Here is an 18,241-nt window from a genome sequence, read left to right as displayed (position 1 = left end):
AGCAGCCAAATGACAGCAACCATCAGAAATGGAGCTAGAGGAGTGATACTCTGATTTACTTTCCTCTTGTCTTCTGCCCTCTTGCTAGAGACTTCCGTTGTCTGAGCCCAGTGGGAAGTCAGAGATCGATGGGACCCATTGATAGAATCCATACATGTCAGCCTCCTGGGTTTGTAGCAGGGTAGAAAGTGAATCTGAAGGAACAAATGGAAGATATTCAGCACAACAAACCTCGAAATATGAATGGCCTAAAGACACTCATTAAAAGACAGAGATTCTCAAAGTGGATAAAAATATATTCCAATGATATAAATATACATGAATGTGTTTGCATGCATGTGTGTGTGTGGGGGGGTATATAACCATATATTGTAAAAGGATGTAGCAGGAAAATATTAATCAAAATAAAAGGGGGTAACTATTAACGCCATTGATATCATATTAATGTCATAGAATAGATGCAAGATAACTGTTATTAGTGATAGAGTGTCACTATATCATGATACAAAAACAATTCATTAAGAAGATTTTCTATTTTGAATCTGCATGCATCAAAGATATATAAACCCCAAATTGACAAATTTAGAGAGAGCAATTGACAAATATATAATCATAATAATTTTAACACACCTTTCTCAGAAACTAACATATTAAGTAGATAACAAGTTGATAGAACACGAAAAATTTTAACAACACAGAGAAGAAGCCATATTTGTAAGGTTAGGAGAGGTGATGCTGTAGTAACATTTTAACCTCAAAACTTTCATGATTTTAGTGACAATTTATTTCTCACTTGTATTTTGTCTAAAAGAGTCTGGGGCTGCGTCTCTGTAGAGGCTAATGGAGGCTCAGGATCTTTTAGCTCCACCATATGGGACAAGGGGCCTTCTTCATTCACTGCAGAAGAGCAAAAGAGATCAGAAAACTATGCCTGGCTTTTCATTGCCTCAGCCTGGAAGAGACACATGAAGCTTCCACTCATATTCCATTGACTAGACCTAATCACATGGCCCTAACTAAGAGCAAAGATCCTGGAGAAGGCAGGAAGGATAGATGCCTGATTATTAAGAACTACCATCTGCCACAAAAGCTTGATCTAATGGAAACAAATAGAATCCTGCACCATATTGCACATATTGGACATATTGGAATTTTGTTTTTTAAAACTGACCACATACTAGACCATGAAAAAGATGAAAGAAATATCTCAGAATTATTCTTCCGATTTTCTAATTTGAAAAATAACTTGCACACAAATGATTCAGGTGTCATAGAAGAAGCCATCATGGAAATCATAAGATATTTAGAACTGAATAATAAAAAATAAAAAACAATGTATAACAATACTTGTAACATTCAGTGAAAGCAGTACACAGAGGGATGTTTATAACTTTAAATGCATATCTTATAGAAGAAAGACTGAAAAATATCAAGTTACTTATTTAATGCAAAAAGGTTAGGGGAAATCAACAAAAAGTAAATCCAAAAAAGTAGATGAAAGTAAATATTGGTGATATGAGTAGAAATTGATGAGCTGGAAATCCAAGAAATGATAAAGAAGATTAACAAGACAAAAGTTGGTTTTTAAAAAGACTGATAAAATAGACAAACTTCTGGAAAACAAGGATATGAGAGAACATAAGAGAGACTATAAAATAAAAAGGTGAACATACTACAGATAGTTTGAAAAATTACATAGATTGATTGATGTGTATATATACATATAGATTGATAAGTATACATAAAAATATAGTCTGAAAGTAACAGTGAGACTGACTACCCTCTATGTCAATAATTTGAAAATGTAAACAGTATATACAATTTTATGCTAAAGTATAATTTATTCCTCTTGACTCAAGGTATAGATATCTGAAGAAGCCTATAATTCTTAACCTGTAACCTTTAAAGAAATTGAATCATTACCAAAAACCTTCAACAAACATCATAGATAACGACTGAATTTTGGATACCTTCTCTTTAAAGTCAGGAACGTGGCAAAATTACTTGTTATCAGTACTTTTATTCAAAATTTTACTGGAGGTTCAAAACAGTGCATGAGACGAGGAAAAGAAATAAGAGGTATGAAGATTAGTGTAGAAGAACTAATTTTATTATTTGAACACGTTATAATAGTTTTTATACACAATCCAAGGAAGCCTACAAACTGTTAGCATTAAGTCACTGTCATTCGCATCAATTAATGGATGCCAGTTTAAAAACTGCAATGAGATATATATATATGTATAAATACATATTAATTTATTTTAAAAAAAGGATCACATTCAAAATAACAATGAAACCTATAAAGCTTATTATAGGAAAATTGGGGAGCCAATTAAATGCGAATCAATAGACAATTAAATTTTTGTATAATCATATACTTGAATACAATTCAACAATTAATGTGAGAGAATTGACTACCTCTATCAACATTGGAAAAACAAGTATCTGGAAAAATTTGGGGTAAAAAATACCAGGTTTCAGAATATCTGTCGTATGATCCTATTTCTGTAAATTAAAGAAATGCACACAATAATGCTCCGTATTGCAAGTGGACCTATACGTATGCTGTGAAAGTATACAACGTGGATGGGAAAGATTCCATATTGACTTCAGGATGGGGGTTACGTCTGTGGAGGGAGCGAGACGAATAGACTGGGAATTGAAGAATTCAACAGTAATAGCTTATTTCTTTTAAAAAAAGGTCTGAAGCAAACTATACAAAATTATAAAATTTTCTAAATCTGGATAGTAGATAGCTGCATGTCTGTTTTATCAGTCTCTTACGTTCAATTTATTGCATAATTAAATAATTTTTAAAAAATATAAGAAGGGAATAGAGTAAAGAAATGTATGTAAGTACATTGGCAGCACTTTCAGAAAGCGTGACCATGAAGGAGAGCAGAGGAATGCTGGCTTCCTAAATGGAGGGGTCTGGACGATGAAGCTAACGCACAGCTCCTCACTGACCAGAGCCTTCTCAGACTCCTTGTGAGCACTGTTTTCTAGGTGCAGAGACGACCTGGCTGCCACATCTTTCAGCTGCTTTTAATCATCAGGGTAATGGATTCTGTCCATTTATCCAAAACACACACAATGAGGAAATGCCAGTAGCTACTTTTTCCTTTGAGGAATTATAAAATTTAAAAAATATTTTCTGAATCATTTAAGAACTATTAAATCATGATTGGCAGAACTGAAGTGTTGATTATTGTAATGTAATTCTTCAAAAGTTAACAATTCCTTAGACATTGCCAGGACAGCCCTGTTTTCTTAGTACTTAAGTTACTGTAACATCATCTTGTTTCAAGGGACTTAATGATAGCTTCTGTGTTTGCTTTAGTTTTGATTAGTCTTGATCTCCAAATCAGCTAATCAGGAGGAATCTGGGAGAAAGCTCTCGTTCTAAATCTGAAAAGGGCATTTTTCCTAAGATAACATGCTTATGCTACAATTTGGAGAGTTAGTTAATATAATCTTTTTGGTAGGGCACTTCGGCTGTGCCGATTAAAAATTCAAATGTCTGTGACATTTAACCAAGGATGTTTATTTTTAAAAATCTAACCTTCAGGGGCTGGCCTGGTGGCGCAGTGGTGAAGTTCGCACGTTCCGCTTCTCGGTGGCCCAGGGTTCGCCGGTTCGGATCCTGGCTGTGGACATGGCACCATTTGGCAAAAGCCATGCTGTGGTATGTGTCCCACGTATAAGTTGAGGAAGATGGGCATGGATGTTAGCTCAGGGCCAGTCTTCCTCGGCAAAAAGAGGAGGATTGGCAGCAGTTAGCTCAGGGCTAATCTTCTTCAAAAAAAATAGAAAAGAAAGAAAAAAAAGAAAAGCAAATCTAACCTTCAGAGATACTTTTATATGTGCACAAAGCTATGGGTAAGAGAAGGTTCACTGAAAAAGATGTTCATTCTAGCATTGCAGTGAGCATCCTTGAACATATAATTGTTCATCTGCTCAGGAACATACATCAATAAGGGAATGGATGAATACGTCATGGCACATCTATGCTAGGTAGTAATGTGGCAGTTAAAAATAAATGAGGTAGACCTCTCTGTAGAGAGATACAAGTGCACATCTAAGATACATTGTTAAGGGAGAAAAAGAAAGTTATGGAGCACTACATATGATATGATCCTGTTAATGTTAAAAATCCCAAACCCATATATGTGCAAATATAAAACACACACATATGTAAATTTATGGAAAAGTTTATAGCCCAAACTGTTAACAGTGGTTACTTTTGGTAAAAGAATTTCAGGTGATGAGATAATGTGTTTTAAAAATACGTATCTATTTTAGGGGCCTGCTCGGTGGTGCAGCAGTTAAGTTCGCACGTTCTGCTTCGGTGGCTCAGGGTTGACGGGTGTGTGGACCTACACACCACTTGGCAAGCCATGCTGTGACAGGCATCGCACATATAAAGTAGAGGAAGACGGACATGGGTGTTAGCTCAGGGCCAGTCTTCCTCAGCAAAAAGAGGAGGATTGGTGACGGATGTTAGCTGAGGGCTAATCTTCCTCAAAAAAAAAAAATCTATTTAAAATATTTATTTAAATATATTAATATTAGTGTATTTAAATATATAGATTTTTCTGAATTTTTGTGTCTACTCACATGTTTTTGTAGTTTTTTAAAGACTGCTTAAATTTTCAAAGTATATTGAAAACAAATTCTACAATGTTTAAGACTCACTATTGTCATATTGCCTTAGGAGATAAATTATAAAAAGTAATGCTTGCATGTTTTCTATAATCAGGAAAATATTTTCTTTATAAGGGAAGCTACACATGTTTACTGTGGAAAATTTGAAAATACAAAAAAGTGTAAAGAAGAGAATGAAAATCAATCACAATCTCATTGTAGTAACGTGTTTATGCTTTCCCTTCTTTTATGGATGTCATTGAGATCATATGACATATACAATTTTTATTCTGGTTTCTTTTTACTTAACTCATAAATATTTACCTATGTCACTAAAAACTCTTCAAGAACGGAATCACATAGATTCCCCGTCATTTACTTAAGCATTCCTCATTGGTCTCGGATTTGGTTAATAACCGCGAAATCTGTGTTTGAATGAGACTCTAGAACACATTTGTGAACTTAGATACCCTTTAGTGATGTGGTCACCATGTGTCTAACACGGTCAAAGGGAAAGAAAGAAATCTAGGACTGCAAGGACACATTGATATGGGCATAAGCGCTTGTTGGAAAGCAACGACCAGGATCACAAATTAAATGCTTCCTGCTTCCTCTCTTACGTGATGGTGTTGGCAAAAGTTATCTACGATTGACATAAATTGAGCACACTTTTGAGGAAACCTTCTATTTTCATATATTGGGGAGAGCAACAGTCCAGTAAAGTGGCCCCATTTTTAGTTCTATCAGATAAGCAGGATCAAATTTCCAAGGAAAAAGGACCCTGATGGGAAAGGCTTTTAGACCCTAAGATTCACAGGCGCGAGGCTCGATGGAGTTTGTTATTAGAAGAAATGTGGGGAGTCTTGAGGCACAAGACAAATACCAAAGGACCATTTGCAGGCGTGAAAACTGAATATTTTTCCAAAGGTTCATTCAATCACATCGCTTTCCTTGGAGAGGGTCTCCGTGGCGAACCTCGCTTTCCTTTCTCCAGGCCAAGGAGCCGAGGGAGGGACTGCAGAGGCCCTGGCTGAGGCCACCCAGGCTGCAATGGAGGCATGGAGTCGACAGCAGAGGCCCCCGGCCCTCCTGCCCACAGGCCCAGGCACCGGATTCCTTCCCCAGCTTCAGCTGGCTAGGGCTTGAGGTTTCTCTTTTTGTTGGACGCCCTGCAGATTGAAACAACAAAGGCAATGTAAGCCTGCAATCCTTTACAAATGGTCTGCATGGAAACCACAAGGCCTGGAAATTCAAGGGCTTTGGCAAAAGTGTTGCTTTGTTTTTCCTGTCCCTGAACTGGTCTGGCCAATGCCTCGGGTGACAAACACTGAGCAGCACGGGGTGCAGTGTGTGCTGTAATTGGGTTGGTGGGTTGGATTGGGGCTTCTGTGGGATCAGACCCACTCCGTCTGGCTATTCTTGCTGTTATTTTATGGCTTCATCACTCGAGCTGGGGGCTCCCCAGGATCCCTCACCAGGCTGATTTTACGAAAAGAAAAATAAGCGCATCGCTACTTCTCACTAGCACATGTTTGGATGTTTTCTTTTTCTGATCAACTACATTTGCCAAGCCACCCATAACTCTGACTGCTGGAGTTTTTCCTGGATCATTTCTATGTCTCTGATTGAAATGCCTCTGGGGCAGCTCACTTCACCAATCATTTGTTCTTTTGTTTATTCATTCATTCCTTCCTTCCTTCAATACACGTTTCTTAAGCATCTGTTATGAGTATATTCCTCCTGAGGCACTCAGCTTGGGAATACAATAGAGAATAAAAATGGATCTAGCTCTGCTCTGATAAAGCTGTATTAAAAACTAGGATAAGTGCTCTGATGGAAACAAGCCATCACATGAGAATGTGTGACGTGATGGCTGGAATCCCAACAGTTCCATGGCTAATCATAGGCCAGCAGGCATCACGGAGCCCATCTACAGTGGGACAGGGGGCCCTGGAGTCTGAGGTGTAGCGAGGATTCTTTTCCTTGGGGTCTTCAGGGGTGGGTGGTGATGGTTTTGCCACAGTTTATAGTCCTGGTGGATCAGGTCAGATATATTTGCTATGTAGATGTTGCCTTTAGTTATGTTATGAAGGTAGCAACCATCATCATCATCATCATTATAAATGTTATCAAGTACCAAGTGCTTACCCGTGCCAGAAGGGTGTATCAGAACTCAAATTTTATTTATTAAACTGTGTTGCAATATCTAATGAAAAATCTTCCCTGGGAAAGTAAATGACAGAATCATGGATGGATTTCTGGCCCTACTCATACATAACTTCTGACACCAAATGTGTGGGTTTTCCACACCAAACAATTCTCCAATTCTCTTCGGACACGAGCTGGGTGTCCTACAACACAATCAGATTCTGACACGAGCTACCTGGACTTAGCGCAGACCCCATGGGTTAAGGGCTCAGTTCCACAAGACTGCCCCCCACTTCACATGCCAATCACAAGTAGTGGGTTCCCGGGTTACCCACACTTCTGTCCAACTTGACTACAAATTGGGAGTTCCCTGGACTGTCTCCTCCTCAGGTTCCATCATTTGCTATTACGGCTCAGAGAGTTCAGGGAAACACTTTACTTGCTATTACCAGTTTATTATAAAGGACACAAATGAACAGCTGGATGAAAAGTTACATAGGGCAAGGTCTGGAAGGGTCCCGGGCACAGGAGTTTGGGGTGTGCCACCCTCTTGGCACATGAATGCCTTCACTAATCTGGAAGTTCTTCAAACTTAAGGTTTTCATGGAGGTTCCATTACATTGGTGTGATTGATTAAATCATTGGCCCTTGGTGATTGACTCAATTCCCAGTCCCCCTCCCCTCCTTGGAGGTCAGGGGTGGAGGGTGGGGCTGAAAGTTCCAACCCTCCAATCGCATGTCTGGCTCCTCTGGCAATGAGCCCCAATCCCGAGGCTATCAAGGGGCCCATCAAAAGCCACCTCACTATCATAAACTCCAGTATGTTTGAAAGGGGCTTATTATGAATAACAAAAGATGCTCCTCTTATGCTTATCACTCGGGAAATTACAAGGGTTTTAGGAGCTCTGTAGTAGGGCTCAGGGATGAAGACCAAATATATACTGCTTGTTCTATCACAATATCACAAGCCTCTCATATTATATTACAACTGAGCCTTTGTCCCTACAGGGCTGTCCATATATTCGTATTATTAAGAAGGCCGAGCTTTGCAATAGCTTGGAAACCCTTGGTGGGATGGAGGGCAAGAGGAGGTCAAGAGCTGATAGGTCTTTCTCCCTTGGACACCCTCTCCCCTCTTACCCTCTCCTTACTTTACCTTCACTTTACCCTCCAGATTAGTAAGTTTTAAGGTCTTATGATCCTGGGCCAGAGGACTCCTGGGCCCTGGGCAGAGGATTTGATGCTAAACCCCGTGACAAGCAGCAGTTTAGTCTTTTCATCGCTATATCTCTAGCACAGCGCAGAAGCTGGCACAGGGTATGGCCACACAATGAGTGTTGAGCAAATGAAGTAGGTGGAGGACTAAGAGTGGCGTGTGAAGCAAAATGACTGTATTTCAATGTGCCCTTGTGGGGAAGGAGCGATGGACAGATTCTTCCCTCAGAAAAAGCTCCCTTCTGTGTCAGGGGCAGGATACCAGAGAGTCCGTGCTTTGCTTAGTTTCAAACGTCCCTGGGGAAAAGGAGCTTGAAACTGGAAGGATCTGGCAGAGCCGTGAATATTCAGAGGGACCCACAGCATTTCCCAGTTTGGACTGAGGTCCCTGGGAGCCCAAGAAAACAGGAAACCTGCATTTGAAGTAAGTTCAATTTGTCATTTTTGTCCTAGGTTTTTTGACATCATAACCCTCAAAGTCAACCTACGTTACTTCCACCTCTCTTAAATCTTTTCTATGCTTCTTCTGTGATTTTCCCAATGTTTGACTCAAAACTCCTCAAGTGCATTATCTAATTCTTTCAGTTCTAATTTCTAATTCTTTCAGTGCAGCTCATAGAACAAAGTTCTGTGGCTCTATGCACAGTAAGCTCTAAAACAGTGTCTGATTCACTCACTGGGCAGAGTCTGCCTTCCGAGGGAAGCGGCCTCCTACCCCCTGAGGAGCCACACACTCTGTTTGGCTCCTTCTCCATCTACAGGCTGCCACCTTAGACGCTGTGTTCAGATGTTTTTGCTGGCCCTGAATGCTAGAAGCTATCACCTTCTCTGGAAGTGAATTCCAGAGGTGAAAAAATTCTGCTTTAACCTCTTTGAAAGTACACTCTGCCCTCCTCAGCATCATTTTCTTGAAAACATGGATAAAGGGAGGGTAACATGCCAAGGGAAACTGAGGCAAAACAGTCTGTGGGCCAGCTGGGTGGTTCTGAGGAAACCGTGAGAGTGGCTCACCTTTGCCCTACGCAGCTCGACTGGCTGGACCCCATCGTGGTGTCCAGCAGGAAAGCCATCTCAGGTTTGGAAGGATAAAGGGCACTGGCCCCTCGCTCTGTGGTTCTGGTCCATACAGGGTTCAGACTCAGGGTAGGGGCTGAGGAGAGCAGACTTACACATGGCACCGAGGTGGGCATTTCCCCAGGTTGTCAGTTCCCAGGGGCCTCTGTTACGGTAATACAATCTATATCTTTAAGGCCCCAGACTGAGGGCAGGATGATGACCAGCTCATATGGTGTGTCAATGTTTGACTTAAAACTGGAGATAGAGCCTGTTTTAGGCAAACTGGGGTGAGGGCCGCATGTGCTGCCCCCATAGGCAAATGCTTCTTCCCCTGACTGGTGACTGAGTGCATAGAGATAGGATCTTCAGCCTCACTTTATTCCTAATCAGGCAAGGTAGGATTTATTTTGGTATTAACAGTCCGTGCCACATCACAACGCTCATTATGAGGCACCATGACTTGGGATTCAGAACAACTGTGATTCACACGGGCTCTGCTACTACCTGTGATGTCTCAAGCAAGCTGCCCTGGCTCCCCGTTGTCATTTCCCCATTTATAAATGGAGCAGAAAGGAAAGTTCTTTCTGACCCTCCCTCCCTCACAAGGATGAGTCTAAATGAGAGGATATGCCAGATACCTGGAGCTCTTGAAAATCAGGTGATGTCCCTCCCCACCCTGCAGAGCCCCATGCTCGTTCCCTTCTGTGCCCTCCGGGAGCATGTGATGCTCAACCACCTAGAAACATTAGGGTGGGCTGAATCCAGCTGCAAAGCTGCTACAGCTTCTTGCTAGTGAGGACTGTGTTGCTAAAAGTTATACACAATGTCTTTCTCTCTTTTAGGCTGACCAACCTTCCTGGTTTGCATGGGGCTATGGGGTTTCTGTGAAGTGAGACTTTCAGCACTAAAACCAGGACGATCCTGGCCAACCAGGAAGGTTGGTTACCACACTAGGAGAAATTAATCAGAGAGCAGAAAGCTGTTGCTTCTGTTAGCAAAGCTCAATTTATTTCAGGGGCTGTGTTTTGGGAGATAAAGGGAGGAAGATTTGAGTTATAAACTATATTTCGATTTTCCACTTCTCAAGCTCCAATTTGGATAGAAATCTTCCTCCTTAGTTTACTTTGCAGTAAATTAGCAGCCTCCTCGGGCTATGGTTAGGATTCTTTATGAAGGTTCCTCGTCACTCTCTGGGCGTACCCTAAACAGGGAAATCCCTTTAATTCTGTTATTCCCATAATAATGATTTGTTTCCCCTTCTAGCATCTTGCCCTCTCACTACACAAGTATTTGCAGTATCACTTTAATGGCCTGAGAGCTCAGCACATCCATCAGCTCATTCAATGTTCTGTGGGTCCTTGGTTACCAAACATAAGGATATAAAAAGAAGCAATGTTGACAGCAGCTCTGCAGTGCAGCCAAAATTGGTGGAAGCTGCAGCTACCATCGATTGTTGATCAAAGACAAGAATAAGTAGAGACTCCAGAGGTTTAGACTTGAAAAAAATGGATTTCCTCTAGCCCCTAGTAATTGATAAGCTTTTAGGAAAGCATCAAGAGGCGCCAATGCCAGGCAGAAGCAGAAATGAAGGAATGAGTTTGGAAGAGCTCGAGTTTTCTTAGTGATAAATATTCAATAGTTCATTATTTCATCAAATGCCACTCCATCCTTTTTTTTTGCATGTTTATTTAATCAGAGACTCAGAGATGTGCTAGAGTAGGATAATGAACTTGATTCCTGCTGTTATGGTCTTAGAGTTGAGCAACTCCAAGTTGATAATCTGTATGTGTGGTCTCATATAGGATTAAGTAAAATAGATTGAAATCTAGAAGCTTTAAAAAACTGCCTTGGCCAGTCTGTTGAGACTGCATAGCCTGTAATTGGAAGCTGTGCTAGTTGATAACCTCCCCCACTATCAGTGACAATTATCAGCGACAATCCGTTGGGAAGTTGGTAACTGGTACCATGTTGGTGTTATCTGTTGGTTTTATAGCTGTTTTTGTAGAGGGTAGATGCCTTCATCTTTCATATCTTGCGACTGGGTACTCAACCCATCTTCCTCCAGTCAAGGGGAAAATGAACAACAGCAGCTGGCAACAAAATGAGCTTCCTGCATGCAGGAATAGAAACCACAGAGAGGATAACTTGGAAAAGTATTTCCTGAAATAAAAGGACAAAACCACAGAGCACTTTAACAGTCACCCAAGCTCACAGACTGAACACAATTCACATAAGAACTGAATTAGGACACATGCTTGTGTATTTATAGAAACAGAAAGTATGACAACAAAACAAAATTGGGCAGATTATTAAGGCATTTAGAAGCCATTTCAAAGGGGAACTAAAAAGGCATGATTGTTGCCTGAGATTCTACTATTGGAAGGGTTCTTGGTGTTAGCACACTAAAAAAAAAATCTTGAAAAGACTTGCTCACCTTGACTCTTGGTGATGATACAAACTGATGGATCAACAGGGGTCAAATGGGGTTGGGCAGGAGATGTGGCTGAACTTAGCAAAATCGGTGACTCATGACAATGGACTGATTCATATCACATGCCACCTGCAATTCAGGAAAATGGGTTAATGCTGAGATCCGAGACCTCACTATGGCTATTAAACAGGCCAAATGACCTCTTTTCTCTATTTCGCAGTGCTGGAAGAATTAACTGTAGGAATTGCTGTGCCAAATTTAGAAGCAGGGAGATGACAACATGGCTAGAATGCCATTCAGTTAGAGCCACTGGGGCACTTCAGAAGTCAGGAACTGGAATGTAGTCTTACATGTGGATCGCCCAATGCACACCTCAGCTGGGTGTGGCATGATTATTCCCTACCCAGATTCCCTCTTCCCTTGTAATTTATCTCCCTCTTGTACTACCTCTGTCTTAAACACTGTAGGTGTTGTAGGAGCGTGGTGTCTGCCGTAGCTGGGCATCAGAAAGACTCTTTCCAGTGACCTTTACATAGTGAAGTAGCTCCCCTGTTATTAGCTCAAGGGCTCAGGGGAACAAGTCTATTCTTAGAACCAATCTTGCTCCTCTGGAAGCCAGCAAATAGGGTTGTAGTTTCCATCCTGATTACATCTAGCTGTGTGATTTTCTGGATTTCTATTTCCTTCCTGTAGGATGTGGTGTTCAATTATGTTGATTGCCCCCAGATCCAACATTCTATGAATCTGGAGCATTTATAATCCTATCTGGAAATATATAAACCCCTCTATGAATCTCCTATTTGACAATGACAAAGATTATCTAGAGCAAAGAGTGGTTGAGCCCTGGTTTAGCATCTCCAAGCAGGATTGTTTCTGAGGTTGTGTCTTTGACTTTTCCATGAGGTGTCCAGTTGTGACTCCCAGGGAGCCAGCCAAGGTGCCGCCCGGAGGCAATTACGGGAAAAGAGATGATGTAGGTTTTGACAATGCAATTAACATCAACATGTTTTGATAGCCCCATTCCAAGGGCAAAAACAAGGAGTGGTTGGAGCTAAGTGTTTGGGCTGTTTGGTCCTCGTGATAGAATGGTCTCGTTATGTCTTGAAAAATAAAGTGGAAGGTGTACTCAATAGCTCTCTTGAATTGAAAGTAGACTTTTAGTTTCTTGAGTTCCTATCCTCTTAAATAGAGGATTTACTCACGTGTTAGAGGAAAATACTTATTAATCATTCTCAAGTGTTATTGGGCATCATATAACACACTGGTAACTGGTAACACATTATAATACTAGATTTGACCTTGACTATTTATCAAATGGCTTTTTTTTTTTAGAACATAAGTGAACACCAGCCATTCAATTTTGACTCCTTTTTCCTGATGAAAATTCTCCTGGCTAGTGTTGGCTCCTTAAAAATTGTGATACAGGCAAAAGTTAACTTGATTGACTTTTCCCTGAGGTTCCTCAGCTCTCCTGATGTGATTACATCCTCGTGATGCTGTTTTTATAAAGAAACTTTTTATTTTAGAATAGTTTTAGATTTGCAAACAAGTTGTGAAGATAGTGCAGAGAGAATCCATAGACCCCAGACCCAGCCCCCCCTACTGTTAACATCCTACATTAATGTGGTACATTTGTCACAATTTTAATGAACCAACATTGATATGTTATTATTAACTACAGCCCATCCTTCATTGAGATACCTTCAGCTTTCACCTAATACCCTTTGTCTATACCAGGATCCTGTACAGGATACCACACCGTATTGACTAGTCATGTCTCCTTGGGCTGCTCTTGGCTATGACAGTTTCTCAGACATTCCTTGTTTTTCATGACCTTGACAGTTTCTAGAAGTACTGGTGAACATGGATTAATAATATTAACACCAGTAACATGTCTATGGCCTTGTATTGTGCTGAGCAATGTGCAAAGCCCTTTACGGATACTGACTCATTTAAGTGTCACAACATCCATATGAGGTAGATCCTATTATTCTCTTTTTATAGTTGAGGAAACTAAAGTTTAGAGGGTTAAGCAGGTGTCAGCCCAGTGGCGTAGCAGTTAAGTGCGCACGTTCCGCTTCAGCGGTCCAGGGTTTGTCAGTTCGGATCCCTGGTGCGGACATGGCACCGCTTGGCAAGGCAAGCCATGCTGTTTAGGCGTCCCACATGTAAAATAGAGGAAGATGGGCATGGATGTTAGCTCAGCGCTAATCTTCCTCCAAAAAAAAAAAAAAGAAAAGGAGAGGGTTAAGCAATTTACCTAAGGTTACATAGTATAGTTGGCAGAGCAGGGAGACCAACTCAGGTGGGTTGATTCCAGAGGCTACATTCTTAACCACCATGCTTGGTAGTAAGAGCAATGATGAAGAATCCCTCAGTTCTGGGTAGTTCTTCGCAGAGCACTTTCGCAATCTCACAGTCACATCCTAATGACTCCAATTGTCAGGGTGACCAGAGCAGGTGCCATCATTCCTGGATGCCCAACACCTTGGTGTGAGCTTCTACTGCAGCCTGATGCTACTCAGGCCCGTCTCACCATTACCCACGTAGGTATCACCCTTGCCTGTGGCCTGGCAGACTCTGGAGGGCAGGGCCTGTATCTTCTTTACTATTTATCTCCCCCATGATGTCTAGTGTCACGTCTTTTACCTGGTAATCTCTTAATAAGTACTTGTTGAACTGGAGTCCTCTTTTGTAGATGAAGAAACTGAACATTAGAGAGCTAATGAAAGCCAAAAGAAAAATTCATTTTCCATGTAAATAGTGGGGCTTTCAAATCTTTTTTAAAAAGTCCCTTCTTCTGCACAGATCTACCTTACTGACTGCCTGTGCACTTACCAAAAGCCTCTCAATTGTCTAAACTGATGAAGCTAGCGCAGGGATTAATAAATTTCAGGGGACTTCAAAATGGAATTTTTTTCAACAGGTGCAAATTGCTCCCTGGTGTGAGTGGCGGTGTGATCTTTATTTTCATTCCCTGTGGGCCAAGTGCTACCAGACATAGTTATACAATCACAGCGCTTCAATTGATCTTTTTGGCCTTAATTTTATGTCACTGGAAGAGACCTTAACATAAGTAGGGAAAATGGTCAGAAGTACAGAGAAGAAATAAAGGACAGGACAATTGGTGAATGAAAAACTGGCAATGTCTTTATCCACTCTCTTCTAGTAATAGCAAGACGTCCCTTCGTATTCACGGGAGGTTGGTTCCAGGACCCCCACCGATAGCAAAATCCACAGATGCTCAAGTTCCTTAAAGAAAATGGCATAGTATTTGCATATAACCTGCACATCCTCCCACATACTTTAAATCATCTGTAGATTACTTAAAATACCTAACACAATGTAAATCCTATGCAAGTAGTTGTTATATTGTATTGTTTAGGGAATAACAACAGGAAAAAAGTCTGTACATGTTCAGTGCAGATGCAACCATCATAGGCCTTTCGGCCTGCAGTTGGTTGAATCCGCTGACTGTGTTTCCTTCATCCAGAGAGAGGCCCAGAGCCATCAGCCATGTTAGACTCACTGTCTTCCTGCGAAGCAGGCTGGGGGAATCCTCATGATGTCAGCAGTGGAGCCATTGTTACTCTTCCCCTGGGATGCAACAACGAGAGGCTCAAGGGACAGAGCATGCGTTGAACTTGCTCTGTAGAGAAATATCAGACCTGGGTTCAACTATTGGCAATTTGCTGTGTGAACCTGGCAAGTTCTTCTACCTTCTGAACATCGTTTTCCTCATCCTTGAAATGAGCTTAATCATGAATGTGCTTCCAGAGCTGTTGAGAGGATTAGAAATAATACGTGCAAATCATACACGCCAAGTTCGGTGACTGGCAAACGGCTTACATTCAATACATGTAGTTATTATTGACCCGTATGTTTTCCAGCTTAAGGACCCGGGTCGATGGCTGCCTCAGTCACATTCTAGCCATGGAGTCCACACTCCTCTCATTTAATAGTCCCCCAAAATGAAAGTCAAAGTCGTTTAAAAAAAAGCATTCTCCCAGGACTCAGGGAAGTCGGCCTCTGGATTTAGTTCAAACCCAAGAGCACCTCTGCTTTCATCATGGTCCCCGATGTGAGATGTGACGCCCTCTCCTCCCTGCAGCCCCAAGGCCAGGGCGCAGCGGGGCGAGTCCAGGAGTATGGCCTCTGCCACACCTCTGTCCCCTAATCCCGGTTTATGACTCCTGCCCCACCCCGCCCTCTGGGCTAGTCTGACCTTTGTTTTTCACTCCGTGTTATATTTGGCATTTTTATCACCAGAACTTGGGCAATTGGGCAAAACCTTTGGGCCAGAACTGGGCACTGTTTCCGAGGAGTTTCCCTCCATGAACTGTTTGACACCCCGCTGCGTCCGCGTGGGTGGTTTTGACAGCTGCAGGGAGAGGTGCCCTTCCTGGGGCGGGATGGGTGAGGAACACACCATCAGTCCCCCGTCCGCCTAGAGCATAAATCTGAGGGCTGCGCAAGTTCCGAGGCGAGGAAATGGGAACGCCGGAGCCAGGTAAACAGACCTGAGTCAACAGGGGCAAAGAAACAGCTCTCGTGGCCCTGCCCTCCACAGCCTTAGGCTGGTTCTTCAGAGAGTCAGATGGCTGGCTTCATAGGAGTCGTCTTTAATTTTTATGGTTTTGGGAAAGAAAATAAATGCAAGGCAAGTGTGGATTCCTTGCAGTGGCCGAGGCAAATGCTCCCAGCTCCATGGCGCCCGGCAGAGTTCCCAGGACGGCTCCACAGGCTGTTGGCTCCTTCTCCCTCCGGAGAAGTGAGGCAAGGGCTCAGCTGCCCTGGGGGTCACTTATGGTCCGGTCCTCTGGTGAAAACACGGGGCCGCGGGTCAGAGCGCCCGCATTGCAGGCCCTGCTCTCTCACTAATCAGTGACATGATTTTAGGCCTCCTGACTTCTCTGAATTTCAATCTCCTGTTTACAAAATGGACATAGTATCCACATCCTACCTACTTCAGAAGATCAAATGAGATTATAGATGTCGTATTTTTGGAAACCCCTTACCTTGTGAAACTATCAGATTTTGTGTGAACGTTTAGTAATGATAGGAAAACAATAGCTCTCAATTGCTAAGCACTTTTTAGCTCTTGGCACAGTGCGAGATGATGCACGAGATAGGCTCCATAGTTTGTAGGGCTCGGCACAAAATAAAAATGTGAGGCTTCTTCTTCAAAATGAAAGAAAAAGTGCCATTAAAATTACCCAAATATAAAACTGTAATTAACAATACCATATTCTATATATGAAAGTTGCTACAAAAATAGATCTTAAAAGTTCTCATCATAAGAAAAAAATTTGTAACTGTGTGGTGATAGATGGTAACTAAACTTGTGGTGATCATTTTGCAATGTACACATATATCAAATCATTATGTTGTATGCCTAAAACTAATACAACCTTTTATGTTAATTATATCTCCATTAAAGAGTTAATTAGGGGCCAGTCTGAGTGGCGTAGCAGTTAAGTTTGTGTGTGCTGCTTCAGCGGCCTAGAGTTCGCTAGCTTGGATCCCGGTTGTGGACATGGCACCACTTGTCAGGCCATGCTTTGGGAGGTGTCCCACATATAAAGTGGAGGAAGCTGGGCACGGATGTTAGCTCAGGGCCAGTCTTCCTCAGCAAAAAGAGGAGGATTGGCAGCAGATCTTAGCTCAGGGCTAATCTTCCTCAAAAAGAAAAAAAGTTAATTTTTAAAAATAGTACAATTTTTCCCTTTCATCCATGGGCTTTCTACTTGTCAATGTGAGTTTTTATCTGCTATTTAATTTTGCACTCCCTCGGGCATGGGGATGCTTGCAGAGTGAGTACAGACCATCACAGGCTCCAGGAATTCTGCTCCATGACTCCCTGTGTGTGTGTGGGGTGGGGCGGTGGTCTGACCGACTTCTGGGCTGATGAGCATGCCTTGGCTGAGACGGGAAAGTGGAGCCAAGCATCTCCTTTTCCCCAACCCATGGTGGACAGGGGATCTGGACTCGATAGGCAGAGGCTGGTGCCTCCTAAGTTGCTCAGTAGATGAGCTTTGGGTCTGCTAGCCTGGGGCCAGGATGCTGCTTTTTCATGTAAGTCCTGGCCCTGACCCACCCTATGCCAGCGTGTAGGACCCTGCTGGCAGGGTTTGGGGGTTGTGGTTGCTGGGTGGGGGTGGGGAGAGGGAGATCAGGTGGGTCCCGGGGCACCAGACAGTAGGGCAGCCAGCCAGCAGCCAAGAACCTATCCCCGGTTGGCCGTGTGAGGCAGAACCACAACCAGATCGTGGCTCTAAACTTCCATTGTTCTATCAAACTTCACTTACAAAACTCAGATTCTGGAACTACGACTGCACAGCATTAAAACTCAAGTGTGGGACCCACTCTGAGCACCAGGCCCTATGTGGCTATGCAGGTCCTGTGCCCTGAAGCTAGCACAGGTGATTATCTCATGAGGCCTCGGGACCACACCGTAAGGGAGCTACTCTTACTCCGATTCAGCAGGAGAGGAAACTGAGACCTCATGTAGCTTGCATCAAGCCCTGTGAAAGCAAAGGTTAACATCTGAGCCCAGTTATAACTGAAATGAGCCCTATAGAACCTCTCTGGTATCAGTGAATATGTGAGTTGGGCTGTTGACCATACTCTCATCCGGCCTAGAGTAGTAAAGTCATACTCAGGTCTGCTGACTCCCTTAAGAGAAAAGTCATGGGGCATCTTCTCTCCAACAAAGAACACGATTCCAGTAACACTATGTCTTCA

This window comes from Equus przewalskii, chromosome 1 (assembly GCF_037783145.1).
Source record: "Equus przewalskii isolate Varuska chromosome 1, EquPr2, whole genome shotgun sequence".
NCBI lineage: Eukaryota > Metazoa > Chordata > Mammalia > Perissodactyla > Equidae > Equus > Equus przewalskii.
The sequence above is the reverse complement of the archived record's forward strand: the minus strand, read 5'-3'. Positions refer to the sequence as shown.